The sequence below is a fragment of the Hibiscus syriacus genome, unplaced genomic scaffold (genome assembly GCF_006381635.1).
Source record: "Hibiscus syriacus cultivar Baekdansim isolate YM2019G1 unplaced genomic scaffold, ASM638163v2 tig00110503_pilon, whole genome shotgun sequence".
Classification (NCBI taxonomy): Eukaryota; Viridiplantae; Streptophyta; class Magnoliopsida; order Malvales; family Malvaceae; genus Hibiscus; species Hibiscus syriacus.
The window spans coordinates 3999614-4006745 of record NW_024062764.1 but is presented as its reverse complement, the minus strand read 5'-3'; the positions used below and the strand labels follow the sequence as shown (position 1 = coordinate 4006745).

The following is a 7132-nucleotide window of genomic DNA, read 5'->3' as shown; positions in this document are numbered from 1 at the left end:
TTATTTATATTCATTTATTTATTAAATGAACGAACATAAATATAACTACGTGCGTTCGGTTCATTGACAGCCTAGAAAAGTTTCTTTCATTTCTTTTAGGCCTTTTCATTCTCAACGGAAGCATAGGGTTGATGTTAAAAGCTAAAGCTCAATTTAATCGTTGAAGCCTTTGGGCTTAAATTTACAAAAACACCTAAAAGCACACAAAAGCTTCGAAGATCGGCTAGCAAGCCAGACGCTCGCCATTTTACGGTTTACACCATTTTTCTCTTTCAGATTTGCTTTCATTTTACATTAACTTCACGCAAAAAAGGAGGGGGAGAAGCAGCCACCGTCGTTGCAAAAATCTCAAATGGCATCATGGCCTCAACCGAGAGCCCCAGATCTCCAGCTGCTGGGTCTCCTGATTCTTATATAGGCAGCTTGATAAGCTTGACCTCAAAGTCTGAAATCAGATACGAAGGCGATCTGTTTAATATCAACACTGAAGAATCCAGCATTGGTCTGCGAAATGGTAAAGAAATAAAAAAAATAACTTTTTTATTTCCTGGGTTCTATTTGAATTCTGTTTGGCGGTGTTTGGTTTTGGTATTTGATCTCTGTACTGGATTTTTCTTTGTGGGTTTTCTCCGTTGTGGTGAAAAAGCTTGCCTTGACTTGTTAATGTGAGGTTTGATTTTGGGATGCTTTGTACAGTTTCACTTTTTTTTTTATTTAAGTTGTTTGTTGGGTCATTGGCTGTTTCAAGAACTGATTTTAGTTGAGCAAGTCGCTGGACTAAATACCCACATACATTCTAAATAACTTCTGTTTCTTTAACATTGCAGTAAGGTCATTTGGGACGGAAGGGCGAAAAAAAGACGGTCCTCAAGTTCCAGCAAGTGATAAAATTTACGAGTATATACTCTTCCGTGGTAGTGACATCAAGGTATTCCAAATATTATTTGAACTAATTTACATTATTAGAGCTATTATCTGCCTTTCAATTATGAAGTTTTGCATTAGGCAATTGGTCATGGATAAATGATTGTATTCTGAATTTGGATTTTGGTTGTTGAAGGCTGTTTCTGAGGAAATGTTGAATTTGTGTAGAGTAGTGAAGGCATTGCTATGACTGCGAATATCTTTTCCTTCAGTTATGATGTTGTTTATTTGCCATCTAGACTTGTGCCAAGCGGGTTACAAAATGCAAGAGTTGTTTTGCTGCTTGATCACCCTTCTATGATTGGTTGTAAATTTGTTAGAAGTTCCTTTTGTTCCATTTTGTAATACTTCCAGTGTTTTTCTTGCCATTTTAATTCATTCAACACAACTATTTTACTTGAACAATCTTTATGAAATGCAATTTTAAATTTTTTCATGTTTCTATAATTATTTACTGTGGTATTATGTAATCACACCAACAATTTTGAGCATTGTTTAGGCTGCAAAGGGGAGATTTCCTGTTAGAATTGACCTTTGATGCTATGGTGTGTAGTTTTAGCTTGTGTAATATCTCAGCAGCCATTAATATATGGTTTCACTGTGGAATTGATTAAAATATGTTGTTTATTAACGCTTGGCTTTCATTTTTCCAAGGTTCACGAAATTTGGACAACTTTGTATATTAGTGCCCAAAGAATGACGTAGGATTGCCACTGATATGTACCTGGAGCTCAGTCTGGTTAGCAGTTTATGGTTTTGATGGTCCATTTGTTAGTTCTTATAGACATTTTATGAGTGACCAGATGAGTATTAATTATTTGTGCTGCGTAAGCTTCTGGTGTTATCAAAAGTTGTAATTATGCTAGTAAGCAAGAGTGTAGATTTCACACTATTAAATATTGAAAAATGGAAAAGATTTTCCTGCACTAAAGCATTTTAATTTAGATGCTTCATTTGCTAGATTACAATTTGGTGCCATTCTAGTGAAGATAGAAAATTCCTTGCTTATTAGTGCCTTAATTGTGCTCTTTTCTTGTTCTGCATTTGTTTTTCAGGACTTGCAGGTCAAATCTTCTCCACCAGTTCAACCCCCGGCACCTATACACAATGATCCTGCTATTATACGGGTAGAAAAAAGGAAATGTGTTCCTTTTCTATTGTTGTATTGTCTTACTAATAAATAGATTCAGTATTATGATAAAGTTTATATGGAATGGAATGATGTTTGAAATATTTCTTCATCTGTAGTATTATTGCTGATATTGTACTTTCTAGTGAAGAAAGAATCAAAATGCTTCAATGCTTTTTTTGGGTTTCTATTTTTCTGGTATTTAGGACATTCTAGCATTTCAATTTGGTTTAAGTGTAGCTTGTAAGCATCAATGTTAATTCTGTTCTAGTTGTTTTGAACAAACATGGAGAGTTTAGAAAATCTATATGAGACTTTGCTATTTATGTTGGTTCTTACTGGTTCTCGCTCCAGGTTCATCTCTCTAATTTCCTATGTTTCTCCCCTTTCCTCAATTTCCCTCTAATTCTGTTTTCCCCATCCTTGTGTGAATCACTTTGCTTAAAGTTGTTTTATCTGTTACTAGGATACATAGATATGCTTAATCAAAGTAATTTTTGACTGAAGCTTTCAGTTTAATATATCATTACAAATTTGCATTTTGGGAATCCAATTCTATAATTTTCAAGCTTCAATTTAGATACATCTGAATTAGTCAACTTGTCTGATGTTTGTTGGTTTCCTCTGCAGTCTCACTATCCCCAATCAGCAATTGCATCCAGCAGCTTGCCTTCTTCTGGTTCAGGATCTATACAAGATCCAGGTTCCCAAACTTCGTCTATAGGACTCACAAGGCCTACATTTCAAGGTAATCTTCCTTTATATCAACCTGGTGCAAGTATAGGGCCATGGGGTTCATCAACTGCTCCAAATACAAATAGTGGGCTTCCCATGCCAATGTACTGGCAAGGTTACTATGGGTCCACAAATGGTCTTCCTCCACAGCAGCAACCTTTGCTCCAACCCCCACCTGGATTATCAATGCTTCCTTCCATGCAGCAATCTATGCAATATCCAGCTATGAATGCTTCTTTACCTACTGCAGCTTCTAACTTGCCAGGTTCTCAGTTACCTGAAAACACTCGTCTTTTGTTACCACCCTTTGGTACTGGCACCATGAATTTGCCATCTTCTGTTCTTCCTGCACAGACTACTAATGTAGTTTCAGACTCATTAACTATTTTTGAATCAAGATAGGGCTTCTTCTTTAGCTCTTCCTACTGCAGCTCCGAGTAGTAGCTTGCCATCGGTTTCTCCATCAAGTACTGCTTTAGATAAAAGTGCTGTCATGTTGTCTTTTTCTGAAATACCTAAGACGGTCGCTGATCCCATGAAGCCATTCAAAGGCATGCCTGATTCTGCTTCCTCCACCACAGGAGCAACAAGTTCAATTTTAAATGATGGACTGCTTCCTCCTTTAGTAACCCCAGGCTAGCTTTTACAACCTGGACCGGTCACAGCATCCTTGTCTCTGTCTTCACAAACAGCTCAGAAGGATTTGGAGGTTGTTCACGTGTCATCTCCAAAATTGACCTCAGCCCCTCCACTAGCTCCTGTGCCTGCAAAAGCATCACAACCTGTGTTAGGACAAGCACCACAATCGTTGTCAGCACAAGCACCACAACAACCACCAAAAACAGAAAGGCAGGAACCTATATTGCCTTCACCTTCACCCTCTGATCATAAGGTACTGCTTCCAGTTTGCAAAGTGAAAGGGCTGTAAAATCTGAGAACTTTGATGCTGTGACATTTAGCATTTTCCCTTTTTCTGAGAGGGAGTGTAAGGATCGTGGAACAATCTTTCTTCCTTTCGTGTTCCCTTTCCTCTCTCACCCCTGTTTTCAGGCCTGCATAATCCTACATGATTTGCCCTACAGATTAAAAAGACTAATTTAATGGAAAGTGATATATATTCGGTGTCTTTTACTCTTAAATTCCTATTTCCTTACTCCTAAAGGTGAAAATATGTAGAGAAAAAAAATGGATTTGTTGCATTCCTCGGTTAACTGTAGGCATCTGAAAGTAAATCATACCACTAGAAAATTTAGTTTTAGATGACTATATCTCTATAACTTAGTGGCATAAATTTAGTTTTAATTCTTACTATCATTGTAATTTGGTGCTACTGAATTGACTTTTCTAGCATCAAAGGATTTTCAAGCTAAAGATCTCTCCCAAACAATTGGCTAAGTTCCTAATAATTTATTTCATTGAATTTAGAAATGTTTTCCCTTGAGTAATGCATCTATTACACATGCTTACTAGCCCAGTCTCTTTATCTCGTGTTTCCTTTTGACAGATGAGGAATCGTATTATCAGGTTTCTTTAGTTGTGGCTGGTTTTACCATTTGCTATTATTGGATTTTTATTCTTTTAAATAGTTTGGACGCATACTTTTTACTTGCTCATAGTATAATATATTGGCTTGAAATGGTTACGTGTATGCTGACATGCACTTCCCCCCTTTTGATGTATTTTCTGCTGGTTCTTCATTACCCTCCTAGCTACATGGAGCTCCAATGCACACTTATCATAGTTATCGAGGAGGGCGTGGAAGAGGAAGAGGGAGAGGAAGAGGAGGAAATGAGGTGTGTTTTCTGTTTCTTTTCATTGCCTGATTGTTTTTTATTATGCATATGGTGGCAATGCTTGTATTCTGAGCCCCTGAACTAGGCAACTTCATGTCTGTAATGAAGAAATGGTTCTATCAGGTTATTCATGTTTTGAAATACTGAAAGTTTGGCTGAATTGCTGTGGGTGAATGGTGAAGGGGTATCAAGGGTCTGCTTACACTAAATGTTATTTAGAAACAAATAGTCCTCTATACGGATGTAATTTTTAAGTTCTATTTTTCATATAATATATATTTTCTTATGGTAGAAATTCCCAATATTACATTTAAAAAAGAAAGTCAAACGTCTTAAAAGAATTTTAGTTTACTTTTTCTTCAAGGAAATGATATTTCCAACTGTAAAAACTCACATTTGAAAATTATTGCTTATTGCTTGTCAAATTGTCCAAGAGCTTTAGTCTATTGGCCATTGACTTGCCTACCATGGTGTACTTACAAGGCTCGTGACCTTTATAGTCCAATGGCTATAGTTAGTTTGTAATGTCAACATTTGGTACTGCAGATTTTGCATTCGGCAACCAGATTTACAGAAGAATTTGACTTCACTGCGATGAATGAGAAATTTAACAAGGATGAAGTTTGGGTCATCTTGGTAAAAGCAGCCGAGCTCAGGAAGATGCCGATGATTTACAAAATGAAGATAGTGTTGGATCCTCGGAAGTGGAAGTTAAGGTAAGAGCTCCCGGCATATGTGTGTCGGTGCCAAACCAGTTTCCATAATTTGTTTTAGAAATTCCTTTTGTTACTCTTTTTTTATTTTTATTTTGCAGCCTGTTTATGTCAAGGATGATTTCTTTGATTCCTTGTCCTGTGATTCTATTGGTGGCGGGTCTCGTAATGGGAGGACTAGATTTTCAGAACAAATGAGAAGAGATACAGAGGTACTGTTCTATTGCAATATTCACTTCATTGGAGCATTTAAATGTATGTATATATGCATGTATGCTTGCATGTGTATTTCTGACTAAAGAGACTTTTTATTTGTTCCTTTCCTTGGTCATATGGTGTAAAAATAATCTTACAAGTGCTTACTCTAGGCACTGGAATCTTATATTGCCAGAGCCGTAAGATGTTAAAAAATGCGCTTTCTGGGTGAAGTAATATGTATGTGTTTCTGTAGATGTCTATAAATATAAAACTCGTTAAGATTCATGATTATGCTAATTAACTGTAAAGAATGGTGCAGTCTATTGTAGAAAAGATGCAAAATTTATTTTTTCTTTTGTTGATCATGTTGGATTTCCTTACGGTCCCATTTCTGTTGTTAATTTGTAGAAAGTTTCTATCGAGCTGGCATCTGTTTTGCACTTACTGCCTTACAGAAAAACGCATATAGGCACACTGTGCATGTATCATATCAAATGCATTTTCACCCGAAAGGAAAGGAGATGCTTCTTTTTGTCTAGCCACAATGGTTAAGTGCACCTAGGTGCATGCCTTAGGAGTTGAGCTTGCTTACAAATTCAAGTTCGATGTTGAATCAAGGAATTGGAATTTCAACTAAAATGACAACAGTTAAAATGGTCCTTGTTATGTGGCTTCTAGGATTGAGATGGATTTGCATAAATCTCTGGCATGGTATTTGATTGTTTCTTTCTTCAACATGTATCATGATCTTGAATTCTTGACATATATTCTCTTTTCAATATCTATATAGACCTTTGGCGACTTCCCAAGGCATCGTGGTGGTAGAGGTGGCCGTGGCTCTTTCCATGGTGGTCGAGGACGTGGTTCATATTACGGCTACGGCTATGGAGGGAGAGGTAGGGGATATGGCACGGAAAATCGTGCCAACTAGTTAGCTGTTGGAATCTGAGTACAATTAGTAGATCAAACTGTTACCAGAGATTGTATGAATGTGCCGACCAGATCGAAGATTTGCCTTTGATTGTACTCCTATAATGGTTGTTTGTTTTGGGAATCAGACTACTGAACTAAAGAAAAAGGAAAAAAAATCAATCACAGAAGACGAAAAGAGATTTCCATTGCACTGCTACGTTATAAGGCTTTGAATGGTTGGTTAATGTGAGGGTCATTTGACATGTTTTTATGTTGGCAATCTAGGACTATTCTGCATCATGTGAATTTCAGTTTTTAATTTCATGTTATTGTAACAGACTTTCTTTAAGAAGAATATTTGTTGAAAGGGTTATTCTGGGACAAACTTGCCTAGGGCTGTATGGTTGATTGTATTTAGAGTAATTACACATTTACAGCCTAACTATTACTTTGGTTCTGTTTTAGTACCCAATTTTATTTTTTTAAATGATATCTAATGTTTAGTTTATGTTTCAATTTGGTACTTGTCGTTAAAAGATTAATAGAATTATTGGTGTGGCATCATCTTATGATTAAATGTCAATATCACTGTTAAGTTTTCAACGGTGGGTACCAAATTGAAACTTAAAATAAATGTTAGATATAATTTTGAAAGAAAATAAAATTTGGATACCAAAATGAAACAAAACTAATAATTTAGATATCAAACATGTGGTTCACCCTTATAT

At 36.3% G+C, this 7132-nt stretch overlaps 1 pseudogene; it reads left to right on the top strand.

The window, feature by feature from the left end:
• The first annotated feature begins 207 nt into the window (after window positions 1–207).
• On the top strand, window positions 208–6564 carry LOC120129828 (annotated as a pseudogene).
• The last annotated feature ends 568 nt before the right edge of the window (window positions 6565–7132 follow it).